At 42.6% G+C, this 24459-nt stretch overlaps 1 protein-coding gene and 1 pseudogene across 9 annotated transcripts in view; both read right to left on the reverse strand.

Annotated features, from left to right (window-relative positions):
- The window catches only part of GATAD2B (GATA zinc finger domain containing 2B), a 121654-nt gene that overhangs the window by 27784 nt on the left and 69411 nt on the right, over positions 1-24459 (reverse strand). The window lies entirely within an intron of this gene.
- Positions 20177-24315, reverse strand: LOC134734345 (perilipin-2-like; annotated as a pseudogene).

The following is a 24459-nucleotide window of genomic DNA, read 5'->3' on the forward strand; positions in this document are numbered from 1 at the left end:
TGAGTTGGGGAGAGTAGGAAAAGTCTGCCACTCAACTGATTATACACCTAGATGCAAAAAGTACAGCCATGCCTCATTTTATTGCATTTCACTTTATTGTATTTGCAGATACTTTGTTAAAGGAAAACAAGGCCAGGCACAGTGGCTCACGCCTATAATCCCAGCACTTTGGGAAGCCAAGGCGGGCGGATCACTTGAGGTCAGGAGTTCAAGACCAGCCTGGCCAACATGGTGAAACACTGTCTCTACTAAAAATACAAAAATTAGTCGGGTGTTGTGGCACATGCCTGTAATCCCAGCTATTTGGGAGGCTGAGGCAGGAGGATCGCTTGAACCCAGGAGGCAGAGGTTTCAGTGAGCCAAGATCGCACCATTGCACTCCATGTTGTTGTCAAAAAACAACAACAACAACAACAACAACAAACGAATGTTTGTGGTAACCCTGTATTGAGCAAACCTAATGGTACCATTTTTCTAACAGCATGTCCTCACTTTGTCTCTGTGTCACATTTTGGTAATCATCAGTATCTCTGATGTTACTATTTTGTTTTGGGGCACCATGAACTGTACTCAGAAGATGGCAAACTTAATCAATAAATGCTGTGTGTGTTCTAACTGTTCCACAGACTGGCTGTTCTCCCACCTCTCTCTTTCTCCAGCTTCTTTACTATGAGATACAATAATATTGAAATTAGACCAATTAATAACCCTACAAGGGTCTCTAAGTGTTCAAATGAAAGGAAGAGTCACACATCTCTCACTTTAAATAAAAAGCAAGAAATGATTAAGCTTAGTGAGGAAAGCATGTTGAAAACCAAGATGGGCAGAAAGCTGGCCCTCTTGCATTTAACAGTTAGCCAATTGTGGCCGGGTGTGGTGGCTCATGCCTGTAATCCCAGCACTCTGGGAGGCCGAGGTCGGCAGATCACGAGGTCAGGAGTTCGAGACCAGCCTGGCCAATATGATGAAACTCCGTCTCTACTAAAGATACAAAAAATTAGCCAGGCATGGTGGCACGCGCCTGTAATCCCAGCTACTTGGGAGGCTGAGGCAGGAGAATCACTTGAACCCAGGAGGTGGAGTTTGCAGTGAGCCAAGGTCACACCATTGCACTCCAGGCTAGGCAACAGGGCGAGACTCCGTCTCAAAAAAAAAAAAAAAACCAAACAAAAAAAAAACAGCCAAGTTGTGAATGCAAAGGAAAAGTTCCTGAAGGAAATTAAAAGTGCTACTCCAGTGAACACACAAATAATGGCAAAGTGCAAAGGCCTTACTGGCAATATGGAGAAAGTTTTAGAGCACTGGCAAGATCAAACCAGCCACAATATTCCTTTAAGCCAAAGCCTAATTCAGAATCAGGCCCTAACTCTCTTCAATTCTGTGAAGGCTGGGAGAGATGAGGAAGCTGCAGAAGAAAAGCTGGAAACTAGCAGAGGCTGGTTCATGAGGTTTAAGAAGTCACGCCATAACACAAAAGTACAAGGTACAGCAGTAGCCAAGTCCTGACGTAGAAGCTAACGCAAGTTATCTGTAAGATCTAGCTGAGATAACCCACAAAGGTGACACATTAACAGTACATTTTTTTCCCTTTTTAAAATTTTCTAGTTTTTATTTTAGATTTAAGGGATACATGTGTAGATTTATTAAATGGATATACTGCATAATTCTGGGGCTTGGGCTTCTATTGAACTCATCACCCAAATAACTAACATAGTACCCAATGGGTAGTTTTTCAACTCTTATCTCCCACTCCATTCCTCCCCTTTTTGGAGTACTCAGTGTCTGCTGTTTTCATCTATAAGCCCATGTTAATAGTACATTTTCAATGTAGATAAAACAGCCTTCTACTAGAAGACTTTCATAGAGAGATGTCAATACCAGGCTCCAAATCTTCAAAAGACAGGCTGACTCTCTTGTTAAAGGCTAATATGGCTGGTGACTTCAAATTGAAGTCAGTGATCATTTACCATTCCAACAATTCTAGGGCCCTTAAGAATTATGTTAAATAAACTGGGCATAGTAGTGCACACCAGTAGTCTCAGCTATGTGGGAGGCTAAGGCAGCAGAGTTGCCTGAGCTCAGGATTTTGAGGCTGTAGAGCACTATGATTGCACCTGTGAATAGCCACTGCACTCCAGCCTGGACAACACAGCAAGACTCCATCTCTTAGAAAAAAGGTAAGAATTAGGCTAAATCTACTCTGCCTGCACTCTCTCAATGGAACAATGACGTCTGGATGACAGCACATCTGTTTACAGTATGGTTTACAGTATGGTTTACAGAATATTTTAAGCTCATGGCTGAGATCTACTGCTCAGAAAAAAGATCCCTTTCAAAATATTACTGCTCATTGACCATACACCCAGTCACCAAGAGCTCTGATGGAGATGAACAAGGAGATTAATGTTGTTTTCATGTGGCTAACACATCCATTCTACAGACCATGAATCAAGAAGTAATTTTGACTTTCAAGTCTTACTATGTAAGAAATATTGCTGGGCATGGGGGCTCACGCCTGTAATCCCAGCACTTTGGGAAGCCAAGGCAGGTGGATCACCTAAGGTCAGGAGTTCGAGACCAGTCTGACCAACATGGTGAAACCCCGTCTCTACTAAAAATACAAAATTAGGCGTGGCAGCACATGCCTGTAATCCCAGCTACGTGGGAGGGTGAGGCAGGAGAATCGCCTGAACCTGGGAGGGGGAGGTGGCAGTGAGCCAAGATCATGCCACTGCACTCCAGCCTGGGCAACAAGAGCAAAACTCAGTCTCAAAAAAAAAAAAAAGAAAGAAATATTAATATATTTCAGGCCAAGCATGGTGGCTCACACAAGTAATTCCAGTGCTTTCAAGGCCAACGTGGGAGGATCACTTGAGCCCAGGAGTTTCACACTGGCCTGGGCAACACAGTAAGACCCTGTCTCTCTCTTTTTTGTTTGTTTGTTTGTTTTTTGTTTGTTTGTTTTTGAGACAGAGTCTCACTCTGTTGCCCAGGCTGGAGTGCAGTGGCGCAACCTCAGCTCACTGCAACCTCCACCTCCTGGGTTCATGCCATTCTCCTGCCTCAGCCTCCCGAGCACCTGGGATTACAAGCGCCCACCACCATGCCCAGCTAATTTTTTGTATTTTTGCTAGAGACGGGGTTTCACCGTGTCAGCCAGGATGGTCTCGAGCTCCTGACCTCGTGATCTGCCCGCCTCAGCCTCCCAAAGTGCTGGGATTATAGGCATGACCACCGTGCCCAGCCAAGACCCTGTCTCTATAAAAATAAAAATTTTAAAAACCTCCTGGAAATTACTTATCATTGCAGGAGGAAGTAAAACTATTAACATTTTTCTTTTCTTTTTCTTTTTTTTTAGATGGAGTTTTGCTCTTGTTGCCCAGGCTGGAGTGCAATAGTGCGATCTTGGCTCACCTCCACCTCCCAGGTTCAAGCAATTCTCCTGCCTCAGCCTCCCGAGTAGCCGGGATTACAGGCATGTGCCACCCCAGGCCCAGCTAATTTTGTATTTTTAGTAGAGAAAGGGTTTCTCCATGTTGGTCAGGCTGGTCTCGCACTCCCAACCTCAGGTGATCTGCCTGCCTCGGCTTCCAAAACTGCTGGGATTACAGGCGTGAGCCACCACGCCCAGCCTAAAACTATCAACATTAACAGGAATTTGAAAGAAGTTGATTACAACTTTCATACATGACCTTTGACAGGTTCAAGGTTTCAATGGAGGAAATGACTGCAGAAGTGGTAGAAACAGCAAGAAAACTACAATTAGAAGGGAGCCTGGGCAAGGCACAGTGGCTCATGCCTGTAATCCCAGCACTTTGGGAGGCTGAGACAGGAGGATCACTTGAGCCCAGGAGTTCGAGACCAACCTGGACAACAAAGTGAAACCCTATCTCTTTTTTTTTGGGACGGAGTCTCGCTCTGTCGCCCAGGCTGGAGTGCAGTGGCGCAATCTCGGCTCACTGCAAGCTCCGCCTCCCGGGTTCACGCCATTCTTCTGCCTCAGCTTCTCCGAGTAGCTGGGACTACAGGCGACCACCACCACGGCCGGCTAATTTTTCTGTATTTTTAGTAGAGACGGGGTTTCACCGTGGTGAGACCCTATCTCTACAAAAAATAAAAAAAAAATTAGTTGGGCACGGTGGCATGCACCTCACTCAGGAGGGTGAGGCGACAGGATTGCGTGAGCCCAGGAGTTTGAGGCTACAATGAGCTACGATCATGTCACTGCACTCCAGCTTGGGTGACAGACCACAACTGAGTCTCTTTAAAAAACAAAAACAAAAAACAAAAATGTCAATGGATAAGGAGCTTGCTTCTTACGGATGAGCAAAGAAAGTCATTTCTTAAGATGTAATCTACTCCTGGTAAGATGCTGTGAACACTGTTGAAATGACACCAGAAGATTCAGAATATTCCATAAACTTAAGTTGACAAAGCAGCAGCAGGGTTTGAGAGAAATGACACCAATGTTGAAAGTAGTTCTACTGTGGATAAAATGGTATTAAACAGTACCACACGCTATGTGAAAATCTTTCATGAAAGGAGAGTCAATCCATGTGGCAAACTTCATCATCTTATTTTAAGAAACTGCCAGGTTGGGCAGGCACAGTGGCTGACGCCTGTAATCTCAAAAAAAAAAAAAAAAATTGCCAGGTTACCCCAACCTTCAGCAACCACCACACTAATGGGTGAGCAGTCATCCACATGGAGGCAAGACATTCTACCAGCTAAAGATAATGACTTGCTGAAGGCTCAGATGATTGTTAGCACTTTTTAGCAAGAAAGTGTTTTTTATTTAAGACGTATTCATTGTTTTTTTAGACATAATCCTATTGCACTTAATAGACTACAGCATAATATAAACATAACTTTTATTTTATTATTTTTTTTTTTTGAGACAGTCTTGCTCTGTCATCCAGGCTGGAGTGGAGTGGCGTGATCTTGGTTCATTACAACCTCTGCCTCTTGAGTTCAAGAGATTCTACTGCCTCAGCCTCCTGAGTAGCTGAGATTACAGGTGCATACCACTATGCCCAGATAATTTTTGTATTTTTAGTAGAGACGAGGTTTCACCATGTTGACCAGGCTGGTCTCAAACTCCTGACTTCAAGCAATCCTCCTGCCTCAGCCTCCCAGAGTGAGCCTCAGCCTCCCAGAGTGATTACAGGCGTGAGCCACTGCGTCTGGCCTAAACGTAACTTTTATATACACTGGGAAACCAAAAAATTTGTGTGACTTGCTTTATTGCAATATTTGCTTTATTGTGGTGGTCTGGAATAGAACATACAAAATCTCTGAGGTATGTCTGTACTTTAGAAAAGTACACAGTTAAGGCAGTGGCTTGTGTGTGTAATCCCAGTGACGCAAGAGGATCATTGGAGGCTGAGAGTTTGAGACCATCCTGGGAGACTCATCTCTAAAAAAAAATGTTATTTATTTTTATTTTTTTGAGACAGTCTGTCACCCAGGCTGGAGTGCAGTGGCACAACCTTGGCTCACCGCAAGCCTCCCAGGTTCAAGTGATTCTCATGCCTCAGCCTTCCGAGTAGCTGAGATTACAGGTGTTCGCCACCATACTCGGCTAATTTTTGTATTTTTAGTAGAGACGAGGTTTCATCATGTTGGCCAAGCTAGTCTTGAACTCCTGACCTCAAGTGATCCACCCACCTTGGCCTCCCAAAGTGCTGGGATTACAGGCGTGAGCCACTGCACCCAGCCTAAAAAAATTAAAAAAAAAAAAAAAAAATTAGCCAGGCATGGTGACTGAGGTGCGAAGATCATTTGAGCCCAGGAGTTTGAGGCTGCAGTGAGCTATGATTGCGCCACTCTACTCCAGCCAGGGTGACAGAGCAAGACTCTGTCTCTTAAGTACACATAGCAAGATATACATTTAAGTTGATATACTACAGTATTCTAAGTTTTGAGATATATTCACGAGCACCGATAGTATATGACAAAACAACAAAATTCAATAACCTAGAGCTAGAGTTTGGGGTGCCATCATTACCTTAGCTCCTTGAATTGATCATTATACAAACAGCTGAAAGTAAGTCAAATAATTTCCCCTTACTATACATTAATGATTCAAGAAAGAAACTGACCCATCAGAGGTTGCGAGAAACCAGAACCCAGATACCTGAATGTCTGAGGTAAGTCTTTCCTAATAGATAGCTTGAGAATGCTGACCAATCTGTCCACAGCTACTCGTCTTTACTAATCTATAAACCTCAACTTTATGCACTCAGAACCACGCCTGCCTCAAAATCCAATGTAAAATGGACGAACTTTGAAAACATTATGCGAGTAAAACAAACCAGACACAAAAGGATAAATATTGTATGGTTCCACATATATGAGGTACCTAGAGATAGAAAGTATAATAGCGGGCTGAGCATGGTGGCCAAGTGCCTATAATTCTAGCTACTTGTGAGGCTGGGGTGGGAGGAATGCTTGAGTGTCAGGAGTTGAAGACCAGCCTAGGCAACAGAGTAAGATGCCCTTATCTCAAAAACAACAACAACAACAACAACAAAAAACAAAAAAACCCAAAAACAAAAATAAAAAACAAAACAAAACAGTAGAATAGAGGTTTCCAGCTAAGGTAGGGGTGGGGAGTGAGGTGTGATTGTTTAATGGGAACAGAGTCCCTGGGATGAAGAAAAAGTTCTGTAAGTAGATAGTGGTGATGGTTGCAAAACAATGTGAATGTACTTAAATCCACTGAATTATATACTTACAAATGGTTAAGATGGTAAATTTTATGTTACATACATTTTACCACAATAAAATTGCAAAAACAAAATCCAACATAACTGATTACGGAGGGGCACACATGATCTTTTTAGGGTGATTGGAAATGTTCTTCTAAAACGGACTGTTGTCATGGTTGCACAACTTTGTAAATATACTAAAAAAAATTCTACAGTTAAATTATGTCCCCTATTATAAAATTGTAAAACTAATATTCACTGAAAACTTATCACATAAATATTCCTCTGCAAAAAAAAAAAATTTTTGTAAAATGAATGTTGCATGTTGCCTTTTAATGCCTAACCAATCTTTTTTTGTTTCTTCTGTGATCCTAATAATAACAGATACTATTTCTTAACCACCCACTTAAATCCAAACATGCTATTGGGCACTTTATCATGTATTCTTACTTAAATATTTTTTTCTCCATTCCAGTTGCAGAAGAAACTTACTTACATCTTTTCAACAAGCTACTAAGTAGGTAGTATTGTTTCTACTTCACAGGTGGGAAGAGGTGTATTCCAACTGCAAAGCTTTAGAGAGTAAATCTGGAATTACAACACAGGTCTAGCTCATTTACAAAATCTATTACACAGTACAACACCCTTCTCAGAGCCAGATATCTTAAGAAGCAAGCACTGTAGTATTCATGTATCTGCCCATCTATCCATCTATCCACCCCACAAATATTAATCATATACTATGTGTCAAAGTCAGGCATTAGGAGTAAAGATTTTTGGAAAAAGACTAGGTTACTGTTTTCCAGAATTTCATTCCAACAGAAAGAAGTGCATATAACAAAAACACATAATTGGATGTTTACATGAACTCATTTTCTCTGCCTTTTTGTTTTGAGATGGAGTTTTTGCTCTGTTGCCCAGGCTGGAGTGCAATGGCACAATCTCAGCTCACTGCAAAGAGACGCACCCTGCCTTTTTTCTTTTTTTTCCTCCTTTTTTCGAGTCTCACTCTGTCATCCAGTCTGGAGTACGGTTTTGCCATCATGGCTCACTGAAGCCTGGGCCCCCGGGTTCAAGCGACTCTCATGCCTCAGCCTCCTGAGCAGCTGGAACTACAGATGCAAGCCACCATGTGCATATTTTCTCTTTTACATTCAGAGGAAGAAAATAGAATTGATAGGAGTTGGTGACTTAGATTTGGGGTCAGAGAAAAGGATTATTCCCTGGCTTCAGCTTTTGCCTTTGGGTGAATTTTCTCTTTACTGAAATGTGAGGAGGAAAAGCAGTACATAAGAAGGCAGAGGCTGGGCACAGTGGCTCATGCCTGTAATCCTAACACTTTGGGAGGCCGAGGATGGCAGATCACTTGAGGCCGGGAGTTCGAGACCATCCTGGCCAGCATGGCAAAAGCTTGTCTCTACTAAAAATACAAAAATTGCTGGCTGTGGTGGTGCATGCCTGTAATCCCAGCTACTTGGGTGGCTGAGGCATGAGAATCACTTGAATCTGGGAGGCAAAGGTTGCAGTGAACTGAGATCAGGTCACTTCACTCCAGCCTGGGTGACAGAACGAGACCGTCTAAAAAAAAAAAAAAGAGAGTTTAAGGAAGAGAGTAGTTGTGTCAAACAACTGTAGCAGAAAAAGAAAAATGTCCAACTTTAAACTTGCTGTTGGACTCCTATAAGAAACAAGAATGCCAAATGAAATAGCTCTCATTCATGCTTGTAAAGTTTCTGACAACATCAAACCAAAACCTGGATTTGCAGCAAAGACTTAAGAGGATCCTGAGAGGCAGATAGAGGATACGGGAATGAAGAGGGTGAACAAAATAAATTAACATACACAGGAGTACCTGCTCTGTACAAGGCAATGTACAAGGCCCTTTATATTTGTTCTTTGTTCTTCCATCACATCAGAGAACAGAAAAATCTAAATTGTTAGCTAGGTTGGAAAACCTCTAATTCTCAAAAATGATGAAAGTGAAGCCTATAGTTATATAATGTAACTTAAAAGTTTAAAGTAGCAATAGTCTAAAAGATAAGATGGTTATATTACTTACGAAAAGTTATCAGTATTTATAATGAAGGAGACAACAGTCCTTACAAAACAATAGTATTTAACACATAAAAAGTAAGTTTAAAAAACTGTTTTGAAGGCTGGGTGCAGTGGCTCACACCTGTAATCCCAGCATTTTGGGAGGCCAAAGCAGGCAGATCACTTGAGGTTAGGAGTTTGAAACCAGCCTGACTAACATGGTGAGACCCCGTCTCTACTAAAAACACAAAAAATTAGCTGGGCTGGTGGCAGGTGCGTGCCTATAATCCCAGCTGCTTGGGAGGCTGAGGCAGGAGAATCACTTGAACCTAGGAGGCAGAGGTTGCAGTGAGCTGAGATCATGCCATTGCAGTCTAGACCTGGCGACAAAGTGAGATTCTGTCTCAAACAAACAAACAAAATGCTGTTTTGGCTTAAAAATCCTAAGTAGAAATGAAAATACTTTCTTTTTTTTTTTTTTTTTTGAGACGGAGTCTCTCTCTCGTTGCCCACGCTGGAGTGCAATGGCACGATCTTGTCTCACTGCTACCTCCGCCTCCCGGGTTCAAGCGATTCTTCTGCCTCAGCCTCCCGAGTAGCTGGGATTACAGGCATCCACCATCACGCCCGGCTAATTTTTTGTATTTTTAGTAGAGACGGAGGTTTCACCATGTTGTCCAGGCTGGTCTTGAACTCCTGACCTCAGGTGATCCACCTGCCTCAGCTTCCCAAAGTGCTGGGGTTACAGGCATGAGCCACTGCGCCCTGATGAAAATACTTACTACTATTTTTTTAGGTGGAGTTTTGCTCTTGTTGCCCAGGCTGGAGGGCAATGGCGTGATCTCAGCTCACCACAACGTCTGCCTCCTGGGTTCAAGCAATTCTCCTGCCTCAGCCTCACAAGTAGCTAGGATTACAGGCATGCGCCACCACGCCTGGCTAATTTTGTATTTTTAGTAGAGACAGAGTTTCTCTGTGTTGGTGAAGCTGGTCTCGAACTCCCGACCTCAGGTAATCCACCCGCCTTGGCCTCCCAAAGTGCTGGGACTACAGGCGTGAGCCACTGTGTCCAGCTGAAAATACATTCTTAAAAAAATACTTTCGTAAGTTCTAATTTATCTTTTTAAAATCTAAGAATTTTTAGTATTAATAAGCAAAAAATTTTCATTTCTATGTTTCCACTATTTTTTCTGATTTGTCTCAAATGGTCACAGAGAATTTTACTGTGCACACTGAAGAGACTGTTCTTATTATAAAATATTTCAAAGATGGAGACAGGCCAGGCACGGTGGCTCACACCTGTAATCCCAGCACTTTGGGAGGCCGAGGAGGGCAGATCACGGGGTCAGGCGATTGAGACCATCCTGGCTAACACGGTGAAACCCGGTCTCTACTAAAAATACAAAAAGCCGGGCATGGTGGCGTGCGCCTGTAGTCCGAGCTACTCAGGAGGCTGAGGCAGGAGAATGGCATGAACCCAGGAGGCAAAGGTTGCAGTGAACTGAGATCAGGCCACTGCACTCCAGCCTGGGTGACAGAGCAAGACTCCGTCTCAAAAAAAAAAAGAAAGAAAAAAAAAAAGATGGAGATAAAGAAGATCCCATGTACCCTTTATATAGTTTCCCCCAATGGTAACATCTTGCAAAACTGTAGTACCATATCACCAGCAGGATATCAACATTGATACAATAAGCAGATCTTCAGATTTCCCATTTTATTAGTATTCATTTGTATGTACTTAGTTCTACACAATTTTGTCACATTTGTAAGTTCATGTATCCATCATCACAGTTAAGAAACAGCACCGTTCCATCAGCTCAAGGATCCCTCGTGTTACCGTTTTATAACAACATCTAGCCTCTCCCCTCCCATCTCCTGCCACATTCATTCCTAACTCCTAGAAGCCACGAATCTGTTCTCCGTTTTTAAAATGTTGGCTTTTCAAACTATTATAAAGTTGGAATCATACAGTATGTAACTTTTAGGACTGGCCTTTTTCACTTAGGACAATTTCCTTGAGATTTATCCAAGTGGCTGCAAGTACCAACAGTTTCTTCCTTTTTATTGCTGAGTAGTATTCCATGGTATGGATGTACCATGGTTTATTTACTCACTGAAGGACATCTGAGTTGTTTTCAGTTTTTGGCTATTAGGAATAAAGCTGCTACGAACATTCATGGGAGAGTTTTTGTAGAAAAGTTTTCATTTATCCGGGATAAATGCCCAAGTGTGCAACTGCTGAGTCTTATGGTAAGTGAATGTTTGGTTTTATAAGAAACTGCCAATCTGTTTTCCAGAGTAGCTATACCATCATATATCCCCAGATGCAATGTATGAGAAATCCAGGTTTTTCACACCCTCACCAGCATTTGGTGGTGTCATTTTTATTACTGTTATTTAATAGATGGGGTCTCACTATGTTACCCAGGCTGGAGTGCAGTGGCTATTCATAGGCACCATCTTAACAATCTGCAGCCTCAAATTCCTAGCCTCATTCCATCCTCCTACCTCAGCCACTAGAGGAGAAGCGACTTGAAGTGTGTGCCACTGCACCTGGCTGGTGTCATTATTTCTTACTTAAGCCATTTGGATAGGTGTGTGGTAATATTTCATTGTGGTTTCAATTTTCATTTGCCTAATGGCTAATGATGTTCTTTTTACATGTTTATTTGCCATCTGTAATTCTCTTCCCTGAAACTTCTGTTCATGTCTTTTGCTCATTTCCTAACCGAGCTCTTTGCTGTTCCCTTTTACTGTTGAGTTTTGAGAGTTCTTTATGTATTTTAGATACTAGTCGTTAGTCATCTATGTGGTCTATTTTTAGTGAGACAAAACATTAGATAAATCTGAAGCACTGTGTAACTTCACTCTCAACCCTTTCTCGCCCTCCCTCCTCCTTCAGATGTTGTTTCCATTCTCACAATGTTTATTGCATATACACGTAACAATTAATAATATATGGCATAGTTTGTATATTTTTAGAAATTATCACTTCTGTACTATCCTTCATTTTTCTTTCCAATATTGTTTTTGCTTTTGTTTTTTAAAATTTTTATGTATGTATGTATGTATGTATGTATGTATGTATGTATGTATGTATGTGATGGAGTTTCACTTGTTGCCCAGGCTGGAGTGCAATGGCACGATCTCGGCTCACTGCAGCCTCCGCCTCCCGGGTTCAAGCAATTCTCCTACCTCAAGCTCCGGAGTAGCTGGGATTACAGGCGCCTGCCACCACTCCTGGCTAACTTTTTTGTATTTTTAGTAGAGACAGGGTTTCACCATGTTGGTCAGGGTGGTCTTAAACTCCTGACCTCAGGTGATCCACCCGCCTCGGCCTCCCAAAGTGCTGGGATTACAGGCATGAGCCACCTCACCCAGCCTTATTTATTTATTTATTATTTATTTATTTTTTTGAGATGGAGTCTCGCTGACGCCCAGGCTGGAGTGCAGTGGCACGATCTCGGCTCACTGCAGGCTCCGCCCCCCGGGGTTCACTGCCATTCTCCTGCCTCAGCCTCCTGCGTAGCTGGGACTACAGGCGCCCGCCACCTCGCCTGGCTAATTTTTTGTATTTTTAGTAGAGACGGGGTTTCATCGTGTTAGCCAGGATGGTCTCCATCTCCTGACCTCGTGATCTGTCCGCCTCGGCCTCCCAAAGTGCTGGGATTACAGGCGTGAGCCACCACGCCCGGCCTGTTTATTTTTGAGACAGAGTCTCGCTGTTGCCCAGGCTGGAGTGCAGTGGCCCATGTCGGCTCACTGCAACCTCCGCTTCCTGGGCTCAAGTGATCCTCCCGCCTCAGCCTTCCAAGTAGCTAGGATTACAGGCTCACGCTGCCATGCCAGGTTAATTTTTGCCACTGTGCCTGGCATTTTTTTTTTTTTTAAGAGACAGCATCTCACTCTGTTGCCCAGGCTGGAATGCAGTGGCGTGATCATGTCTCACTGTAACCTTGACCTCCTGGGCTCAAGCAATCCTCCCACCTCAGCCTCCCAAGCAGCTAGGACTACAGGTACACACCACCATGCCTGGCTAATATAGGGGGTCTCACTATGTTACTCAGGCTGGAGTGCAGTGGCTATTCACAGGCACCATCTTAGCAATCTGCAGTCTTAAATTCCTGGCCTCATTCCATCCTCCTACCTCAGCCACTAGAGGAGAAGCGACATTTACAAAAAAAAAAAGTTGTTTGTAAAGATGGGGTTTTGTTACGTTGCCCAGGTTAGTCTTGAACTCCTGGCCTCACACGATCCTCCTGCCTTGGCTTCCCAAAGCACCAGGATTACAGGTGTGAGGCACCATGCGCAGCCTTCAATTTTTTTATATTTAAAATTTGTCCAAGTAACTGCATAAAGCTCTACTTCATTTGCTTTAACTGCTGTGTAGAATCTCACAGCAAGAATATACAATTAGTTATCCATTCTCCACCTCAACATTTAGGGATCAATTTATTGATGTTAAAACCAATGCTGCAATTTCCACTTCTGATCAAGATGATTCAACAGAGACCAGAGATTTACCTTCTCACCTAAAAGAACCACCACCACCAAAAAACAAACAAACAAACAAAAAAAAACAAAACAAAAAAAACCCAAACAAAAACCATAAAAACAAGGGTTTTGAAAACAATGGACATCAGGCAACAATGGACAGTGACCCCAGAGTGACAAGAAGCAAATGAAGTGAGCTCTATAACTGGCCTGGCTTATTGCCTTAAGAGAGTTTCCAGGACATGATGCAGGAGGGGAGGGAGATTGAGGCAAAGCCTGAGAAACTCCTGAGTTGAAGAGATGGAGCAGAGAATATAATAAGATAATGGCAGCCAGATTTCAAAGGACAGAGTATCACAGCAGAGAAAGCTGCAGAGAAAGTCTCAGAAGCCCAGAGATCTGCAAAATGATCCCCTCAAATACTGAGGAGATCAGAGTGCTGATCAGCACATGTAACTGAGGACACTATCCAAGACTGGGGAAAAAAAAAAAACATATGAAAGGAATGGAGCAAGCACTACCCAGAACTCACATGGGGCCAGGAGTAGTGCCTGTTCTTAGTAGCCAGATTAGAAAAACTCAATTTATGGGGTATTGGGTAGAGTGCACAGGGAAGTCCTAGCTTAGTACTAGGGAATTTTTAGCTCTAAACTAAGTACTGCTTAGTTTAAGTACTGGCCTAACAAATTATAAAAAAAAAAAGAGCAAAGAACTACACAGTTGACAAATACAATAACTGAATTGCAAATCAACCCTCAAGATTTATAGGAATAAAAATAATCCAGCACCCAAAAATATAAAATTCACAATGTCTGGAATTTGATTAAAGATTAACAGGCTTGCAAAGAGGCAAGAAAACATGACCCATGATGAGAATAATAATCAATCAGAAGAAATTTACCCAGAACTAATTCTGTTAGAATTAAAATGACTTTAAAACAGATATTAATATTGTAACTGCATTCCATATGTTCAAAAAGTTACGCAGAGAAATGGAAGATGTACAAAAAGACTCAAGTCAAACTTCTAGAGATGAAAACCAGTGTCTGAGATGAAAACTACAATGGACCTAACAATAGGGTGGTAACGGCCGGGCGCGGTGGCTCATGCTTGTAATCCCAGCACTTTGGGAGGCCGAGGCGGGCGGATCACGAGGTCAGAAGATTGAGACCACGGTGAAACCCCGTCTCTACTAAAAATACAAAAAAATTAGCCGGGCGTGGTGGCGGGCGCCTGTAGTCCCAGCTGCTCGGAGAGGCTGAGGCAGGAGAATGGTGTGAACCCGGGAGGTGGAGCTTGCAGTGAGCTGAGATTGCGCCACTGCACTCCAGCCTGGGCGACAGAGCGAGACTCCGTCTCAAAAAACAAACAAACAAAAAAAAAACAACAATAGTGTGGTACTGACATAAAGACAGATATGTGATCAATGGAAAAAAACTCAGAAATACACCCTAATATTTATGGTCAATTGATTTTTCAACAAGGGTGCCAAGACAGTTCAATGAGGATTGCTTAAGCAAAGGAGGCTGAGGCTGCAGTGAGCCTGATCAAGCCACTGAACTCCTGCCTGGAGGACAGAGCCAGACCCTGTATCAGTAAAAAAAAAAAAAAAAAAAGTTCCAGCCTATGCAAAATAGTGATAGCCTGTCTCTACCATTAATTTAAAACATTAGGCTGGGCGTGGTGGTGGCTCACACCTGTAATCCCAGCACTTTGGGAGGCTGAGACGGGTGGATCCCATGAGCTCAGGAGTTCAAGACCAGCCTGGGCAACATGACAAAACCCCACGTTTACAAAATATAAAAAATTAGCCAGGTGTGGTACTGCACGCCTATAGTTCCAGCTACTTTGGTGGGGGGGCTGCAAGGTGGGGTGAGGTGGGAGGATTGCTTGAGCCCAGGAGGTTGAGGCTGCAGTGAGCAATTGCACCACTGCACTCAAGCCTGGGTGACAGAGCAAGACTCTATCTCAAAAAAATAAATAAATAAATAAATAAATAAATAAATAAATAAAAATAACCAGGCATGGTGGCATGAGTCCACAGTTCCAGCTACTCAGGAAGCTGAGGTGGAAGGATTGTTTAAGCTCAGGTGTTTGAGACTGCAGTTTACCATGATTACACCATTGTACTCCACTGGATGACAGGGCAAGATACTTATCTCTACTAAAAAAAAAAAAAAAAAAAAACCCAAAAACCGTTCCCATAATAATTTTTTTTGCCTTAAAGTTTGTCTTATATTAGTATGGTGACATTAGCTTTCTGGTTAATATTTACTTACAACATTTTTTTTCGTTGTTAATTTCAATTTCTACACCTTTGTGTTTTTGACAGTATTTATCTGAATTTGTTTTTCCATTAAATCGTTTCTAAAAAACTGACTAGTTTACACTTATCATGATCACTAATATATTTAGTTTTATTTCTACCATCTTCTGTTCTATTTACCTTGCTTGTTCTGTGCTTCCTTCTTGCTGTTTGTTTTGAGACAGTCTCACTCTGTCACCCAGGCTGGGGTGTAGTGGTGTGAATCTGGCTCACTGCAACCTCTGCCTCCCAGGTTCAAGTGATTCTTCTGCCTCAGACTCCAAAGTAGCTGGGATTATGGGTGTGTGCCACCAATGCCCAGCTAATTTTTTTGTGTTTTTTTGTAGAGATGTGGTTTCACCATATTGGCCACGCTGGACTTGAACTCCTGGCCTCAAGTGATCCGCCCATCTCAGCCTCCCAAAGTGCTAGGATTACAGGCATGAGCCACCGTGTCCAGCCCCTTCTTGTTCTTTGCTTTTTTTTTTTTTTGAGACGGAGTCTCACTCTGTTGCCCAGGGTGGAATGCAGTGGCACGATCTCAGCTCACTGCAATCTCTGCCTCCTGGGTTCAAGCAATTCTCCGCCTCAGCCTCCCGAGTAGCTGGGATTACAGGCATCTGCCACCACTCCTGGCTAATTTTTGTATTTTTAGTAGAGACGGGGTTTCACCACGTTGGCCAGGCTGGTCTCGAACTTCTGACCTTGTGATCCACCTGCCTCGGCCTCCCCAAGTGCTGGGATTACAGGCGTGAGCCACCGCACCTGGCCCTTCTTGCTCTTTTATGCCTTCTATTAAATTCTTATTTTTTATTTCAGTCCTATCTCGTTTTTAGTTCCAACGAATTAGTCATCATTAGTGTGTTACATACAGTCAAAGCTATCTTATTTTATTTTGACGGAGTATCGCTCTGTCACCCAGGCTGGAGTGTAATGGCACAATCTCCTGGCTCACTGCAACCTCTGCTTTCTGGTTTTAAGCGATTCTTGTGCCTCAGCCTCCCAAGTAACTGAGCCTACAGATGTGCATCACCACGCCTGTCTAATTTTTGTATTTTTGGTGGAGACAGGGTTTCGCCATGTTGGCCAGGCTGGTCTCGAACTCCTGGCCTCAAGTGATCCGCCTGCCTCAGCCTCCCAAAGTGCTGGGATTACAGGTCTGACCTACTGTGCCTGGCCTGGAACTTCTATTTTTAATGTCAGTATTTTTGCAACATTGTACTTAATTGTTGTATTTAGTCCCTGACCTCTGAATGCTTACAGCTGAGAAACTAGACACACTTCTGCAGGTAAGTAAGAAAGACCACATCTTTTTGAGACAGAGTCTCCCTCTGTCACCCGGCCTGAAGCACACTGGTAAAATCATAGCTTACTGCAGCCTCACTCCTGAACTCAAGTGATCCTCCTCTTTAGGCCTCCCAAAGCACTGAGATTACAGGCATGAATCACCGAGCCTGGCCTGAGTCTAATTTTCATTCCTTCGCAGTAATCTATTTGGCTGCTTTCATAAGATCTTTGTCTTTAGTGTTATTCTTTCAGGATTCACTATTTTTTTTTTCCTTGAAGATCCATATACTTAGAAATTCTGTGAAATTTTCTGCTATTATCTCTTTGAATATTGCTACTCTCCATTTTCTTTACCCTACCCTAGAACTCCTATGAGATATATCTTGGACCATCTCATTCTACTCTCCATGTCTCATCTCTTTTTTCATATTTTCCATTTTTAATATCTCTATGCTGCATTCTGTGTAATTTCTATTGTTCCTAATTTTCAACTGTGTTGGATATACTGTTTAACTTATATAACGAGTTAATTTGACTGATCTGCTCCAAAGCAGATCAACTTTGGATGCATATTAGAATCATCTGAGTAACTGTAAAACAAACAAACATACTGATACCATGGTCCAATTCCCAAAGATATGATTTAATCAGTCTGCCATTGAACTCATGCAGCTATTCTTTAATAAATTCCCCAGTTAGTTCTATTATTTAGCCATTGTTGAGAATCATCCCATCACCATACCAACTTGGTATAGTATTTCTTACACCTTAGAAAATTCTTCCCATGACTTCCTGTCGTATTCCAGTCACTGCTCCATGTCCCTGAACCCTTCTACAGCAAAATTCCTCAAGAGTTACCTATACTCATTGTCTCTTTCTTCTGGCTTAAAACCACCTCAGTTCAGGTTTTATTCCCTCAATATAAAGAGATTATTTTTTCCAGGTCACTAATTACCTTCATGTTGCCAAGTCCAATAATTATTTATCAATCCTTATCTTATTTGAACTTTCAGCAGCATTTTATCAACTCAATCCTCCTTCCTTCTTGAACTGCTTTCTTCACTTGGCTTTTGGGATTTCACATCTCTGGGTCTTATTCTACACTCATGATCCTTTATTCTTGGTCTTCATTAGTTTCTATTCATCTTTCTATGTTCTAACAGTAAAAATGAAGTGTTCCCATGGCTTTAAATAGCATTTATATACTAATTCTCAAATTGATATTCCTAGCTGTCATTCTCCTCCAAAACTCTCTTTATATAGTCAATTGCCTAACTAACATCTCCATTTGGGTGTTGCCTTAGTCCATTTTGCATGGTGGCTAACGCCTGTAATTCAAGCACTTTGGGAGGCCGAGGCGGGTGGATCATGAGGTCAGGAGTTCAAGAACAGCCTGGCCAAGATGGTGAAACCCCGTCCCTACTAAAAATACAAAAAAAATTAGCCAGGTGTGGTGGTGGGTGCCTGTAATCCCAGCTACTCAGAAGGCTGAGGCAGAGAACTGCTTGAACCCAGGAGGCAGAGGTTGCAGTGAGCCAAGAGTGCACCACTGCACTCTGGCCTGGACAACAGAGAGACTCATCTCAAAACAAAACAAAAAACAAACAACCCCCCCCCCCCCTCCGCCACAGACTGGGTAATTTATATAGGGGTGTGTGGGTGTGTGTGTTGTTTTGTTTTGTTTAGAAATGGAGTCTCTCCATGTTGCCAAACTCCCTGAACTCAAATGATCCTCCCACCTCAGCATCCCAGGTAGCTGGGGCTATGGGTGTATGTCACTGTACCCGGCTTTGGGTACTTTATAATGACCAGAAGTTTATTGGCTATTTATTGGCATACAGTTCCAGAAGCTGGGAAGCCTAACATCAAGGTACTGGCATGTGGTGAAGACCTTCTTGCTGTCTAATAACATAGCAGATGGGCAAAGAGAGGGTGCCCTTTTATAACAACATTAATCCCACCCATGAGGGTAAAGCCCTAATAACTTAATCACTTCTTAAAGGTCCCATTTCTTAATATTATTACAATGTCAATTAAATTTCAACATGAATTTTGGAGGGACATTCGAAAGATAGTAGATATCTAACAGGCATTTTATAATCTTATGTCCAAAACTGTTTCTTCCCCTAGTTAACACATCTTAGCAAATGACACCACTATTCAAACCAAACACTTGGAGTCATTCTTAGTTCCTCTTTCTCATACCCACATGCATTCTATCTGTAAACTCTATCAGCATCACCTTCCAAATATATTTTAAATTTGACTTTTTTTTTTTTTTTTTTTTTTTTGAGACAGTTTCACTCTTTCACCCAGGCTGCAGTACAGTGGCGTGATCTTGGCTCACTGAAACCTCCGCCTTCCGGTTTCAAGCGATTCTCCTGCCTCAGCCTCCTGAGTAGCTGGGATTACAGACATGTGCCACCTCACCCAGCTAATGTTTTGTATTTTTAGCAGAGGCGAGGTCTCACCATGTTGGCCAGGCTGGTCTTGAACTCCTGACCTCAGGTGATCTGCCTGGCTTGGCCTCCCAAAAGTGCTAGGATTACAGGCGTGAGCCACCACACCTGGCTGTATTTAATCCTTTTAAATGCACTTATTCTATGGTCTATAGTCAATGAACTGGAGATCTAGTCCTGAGAGGTAGTGTATTTGTGACTCTTATTCATGGTAAATGAGCTGTTTTCTTATTTTTTGTCACTTTTGATTATGAGCCTTGTCACAATCAAGTGGGTTATTCAGTGGGATTTTATCTGTTAGAATCCTGTGTGGCTTAAATTGTGGATCTGTTCCTCCAGAGTAGCTTTACATATGCTTCTGCTGGTTACCCCAAGCGTATTATATAGGGTCCTGAATAATTTTTTTATATTCATTTCCCAGTTTGGGGATCTCAGACCAAGCAGGTGATAACAATTTAATCCCACGCAAATAAGCCCATATTTAATTATTTTTCCTTTTTAGGACAGAGTCTCACTCTGTCGCCCAGGCTGCGGTGCAGTGCCACAAACTTGGCTCACTGCAACCTTCGCCTCCTGGGTTCAAGTGATCCTCCTGCCTCAGCCTCCTGAGTAGCTAGGATTACAGGAATCCACCACCATACCCAGCTAATTTTTGTATTTTCAGTAGAGACCAGGTTTCACAATGTTGGCGAGGCTGGTCTTGAACTCCTGACCTCAAGTGATCCGCCCACATCAGCCTCCCAAAATGCTGGGATTACAGGTGTGAGCCACTGCGCTCAACCTAATAAGCCCATACTTAATTTTTAAAAAATTGTTTGTTGGCCAGGTGTGGTGGCTCACACCTGTAATCCCAGCACTTTGGGAGGCCTAGGCAGGCGGATCGCTTGAGGTCAAGGGGTTTGAGACCAGCCTGGCCAACATGGTGAAACTTCGTCTTTACTAAACAAACAAAAATTAGCCAGGCGTGGTGGTGTGTGCCTATAATCCCAGCTACTCAGGAGGCTGCGGCAGGAGAATCGCTTGAACCTGGGAGGTGGAGGATGCAGTGAGCCGGGAACACGCCACTGTACTACAGCCTGGGTGACAGAGCAAGACTCCGCCTCAAAAAAAAAAAAAAAAAAAATTTTTTTTTGTTTTATTGTGGTAAAAACACTTAACACAAGATCTCCCCTCTTAACAAATTTTCAAGTGTACAATAATGTTGACTATAGGTACAGTGTTGTATGGCAGATCTCTATGGCTTTTTCCTCCTGTTTGACATTAATTTTACATACATTGTTTAGCAACTCCCCAATTTCTCCTCCCCCTCAGCCTTTGGCAACCACCATTTGACTCTGTCAACCTATGAATCTGACTAGATACCTCACATAAGTAGACTCACATAGTTATTTGTCTTTCTGTGACTGTCTTATTTCCCTTAGCATAATGTCCTCAAGCTTCATCCATGTTGTCACATGTGGGAGTGCTAATGTCTCTTTGGGATCCTGATTTTATTTTGGATAAATATCTAGAAGCATGATTGCTAGACCATCTGGTAGTTCTATATTTAATATGTCAAGGAACCTCCATACTGTTTTCCACAGTGGCCGCTTGTACCATTTTGCATTCCCACCAACAGTGTGCAAGGGTTCCAATTTCTTCACTCCCTTGCCAATTAAAAAAAAATAGTCATCTTGACATTGACAGGTGTGAGGTGATGATATTTCATTGTGGTTTTGATGTGTACTTCTCTGATGATTAGCAACGTTGAGCAATTTTTCATATACTTGACCACTTTTATGTCTTCTTTGGAGAATGTCTATTCAGGTCCTTTGTCCATTTTTTCTTTTTTAATCTTACAGTGAATTATATTGAATTCAAAGGTAGTACTCCTATTTGAGAAATAAAAAACTAAAGTTGTACAAGCAATCATCATGAGATAAATCAGTAAAGAGGCCTGCTCAGATCATACCAGAGCAGACACCAGTTTCTACCCCAGCCTGCATGAAAATGTTTTTATTCAACACAAACAGTAACAGAGAGTAACACAATGGCCACAGAATGAGAACATAAGTGCACTTGAATTTTTTGTGAGTTCTGGCTAGGCTCTAACAAGCCTAGCATTCTTTTCTTACCAGGTGAACAGAAATCATCTGCTAAAGCCAGAAACTTTAAAGCTCTTAATCCAGCTGGAAATAACTATAATTGAGGGCCTTTTTACTAGCTACTTGCTTCCAATTTAGGGTTGCCTAGCAGGGTTAATTTCAACATAATAAAAGGTGTTAACTGCCTGGCTGCATCACACACTGGTGACAGGGGCAGGTTTAATGAGTTTTGTGCTCAGATAGCTGGGCCTCCTGGCTGCTCTTGTCCATCTCTGCACTTTGGTCCTAAGCATTCTGAGACTCAGTCAGCTGAGGGTAAAAGGGACCTATCAGCCAGTTGAGGGGCATATTGTTAACACGATAATCCATCAAGTCATCTAAAGATTCCTTCATTTTCTGCAGCTGCCCCTTGCTAGAAGTGAGGAGGCTGTCAGACACTTCCTTAAAGGAGGCAGCATTGCAGAACACTGAGTAGATGTCGCCTGCCATCACCCTCATATGCTTGGCCTGACCTTGGATGTTCTGTGGTAATCGTGGATGTTGGACAGAAGGCTGTGGCATGTGGTCTGGAGCTGCTAAGTCAAGTTGCGGACAATAACAAGAGTACGTGACTCGATGTGCTCTGCACAGGGGGACTCATCAGTATCATCGTATCCAATACTCCTTTTCCGCTCCACCCATGAGACGTAGAGCTTATCCTGAGCATCCTGAATTTTCTGATTGGCACTATACACACTCTTCCTGGCAAATTCAATCAAGTGAACAGTAGAATGGAGCTGAGAAATGGTCTCTTGGCTTTTTTGCTTAGCTTCTTTAACCCTGCTGAGAGCCTGCTGATAGGAAGTGAAGCTTGGTAGACAGGGATCCCAGTCTAACATAACAACTTGGCTTCTGAACCATATCATATCCTTCAACTTTTTTTGCTTCTTTTTCTAGTTCTTCCCCAGTAAGAGGGAGGTACTGTCCTACCAAGAGCTCTCATTTGGTGAGTGCATTTTCTACGCCACTGCTCACGAGCTGCATCATCCGACTTTCCAAGCCTGTGTTAATGCTGCCACTGACACAGACTTGGGTCTTCTCCACAGTGCCAGGCATTACCCCTTTGGTCTTGTCCATCAACCCTGTGATGAATCCTTGGCCCCAGTCACAGTAGTCGTCACAGCACCTTTGGCATTGGCAACAACTTGAGTTGATGGCTGATTCAGAATAGGCAGTCTCTCCTCAATCCTGTCTAGCCCCTTACAGGCCTAGATATTGGCAACTGCAATTTGCAGCTCTAGCTTCTGGATGATGGGCAGAGCACACTGGTCATGGCCACCGAGGTGATGGTCTTCACACCCTTCTCTGCCATCTTACACACAGACTTCAAGTAGGGACTCTGGTCCTTTGTACTGACATGGGCTGAGGACATGGGGTCACATGTGGAGCTCATCAAGGGCAGGCTGACCACCCGAGTCACCACACTCGGTTGTGGATCAACTGCAACAGATGCCATTTTTCTTCCTGGAGAAATCGATGGACGGCAGCGAAGGGCCTATTTTTTAATATACATGTATTTTTTGCTACTGAGTTGTATGAGTTCCTTACATATGTTGGAGATTAACCCCTTATCAAATATATGGTTCACAAACATTTCCTCACATTTTGTAGATTGCCTTTCCATTCTGCTGTTTCCTTTGCTGTGCAGCAGCTTTTTAGGTTGATGCAGTTCCACTTGCTTTTGTTGCCTGTGTTTTTGATGTCATATCCACAACATTGCCAAGATCAATGTCATAATGCTTTTCCCCTGTTTTCTTCTTATGAGTTTTATAGTTTCAGGTCTTATGTTTAACTCTTTAATCCATTTTGGGTTGATTTTTTGTGTACAGTACAAGATAATTTCATTATTTTGCTGTGGATATCCAGTTTTCCCAACACCATTTGTTGGAGGGACTACCTTGCCCTATTGATCCTCTCCTTATTGTATATTCTTGAGTCCAAACATAAATTTTCAGGAGACATTCCCATCTACCCCCAGCCAGAGCCCAGGCTGAGACACAAAAGTTTCCTTGTTTCCTCAAACTAGTAGATGGAATGTTCTGTGGTCCCTTCCTTTCTCTTGAGTATGAACCTTTAAGGCTCCCTGCTTTATATAGAGATTTGCATTTCTAACTCTGTACCGTACAGGCCTAAGGCTCATGGACATTAAAACCAAGCCTTTAGGCCAGGTGTGGTGGCTCACGCCTGTAATCCCAGCACTTTGGGAGGCTGAAACGGGCAGATCACGAGGTCAGGAGATCGAGACTGTCCTGGCTAACACGGTGAAACCCCATCTCTACTAAAAATACAAAAAAATTAGCTGGGCATGGTGGTGGGCACCTGTAGTCCCAGCTACTTGGGAGGCTGAGGGAGGAGAATGGTGTGAACCTGGGAGGCGGAGCTTGCAGCAAGCCGAGATCTTGCCACTGCACTCCAGCCTGGGCGACAGAGCAAGACTCCATCTCAAAAAAACAAAAAAACAAAAAAAACAAAAAAGAAACCAAAAACCAAGCCTTTCGGTAACTGAGACTAGGTAAAGCACCCAGAAATACCACAGCATTAAGTCACATGCATACTGTTCATTTTCAGTTCCTCTTTCATTTGCAGTCCCTGAGAATTTTCCTTAATTCTTTCAGGCTCAACTAGCTATGCATTTTTAAAAGTTTGTTTAAAAATTAAAAAATAGTTGTTACATTTCATCCAGCATTACTAGGTGTTTTGTAATGAAACAGCACAAGGGTTTTAAGTTATACAGTCTGTTATACTGCCATTATAAAATACGCTGATCTGGAAATTTAACATTTATTTTCATAAGAACTAGTTCAGTTCATATAAACAAAATAACTCCACAGACGACTAATTGCAAAAGGAAAAACACATCTTAACAATGGAACAATCTTGCTGTTACCTTACCCTGGGGATCAAACTTTTCACTGCAGGCACTGAGACAATTAACAAGGAAACAATCTGACAAATCTACAATGTGGAACATATTTCAAATCAATGAGCGTGGTCTCTTCAAAAAAGTTGATATAAAAAAAAAGAGGTGGTGATACAGACTGTTCTTG

Source organism: Symphalangus syndactylus, chromosome 12 (assembly GCF_028878055.3).
Source record: "Symphalangus syndactylus isolate Jambi chromosome 12, NHGRI_mSymSyn1-v2.1_pri, whole genome shotgun sequence".
Classification (NCBI taxonomy): Eukaryota; Metazoa; Chordata; class Mammalia; order Primates; family Hylobatidae; genus Symphalangus; species Symphalangus syndactylus.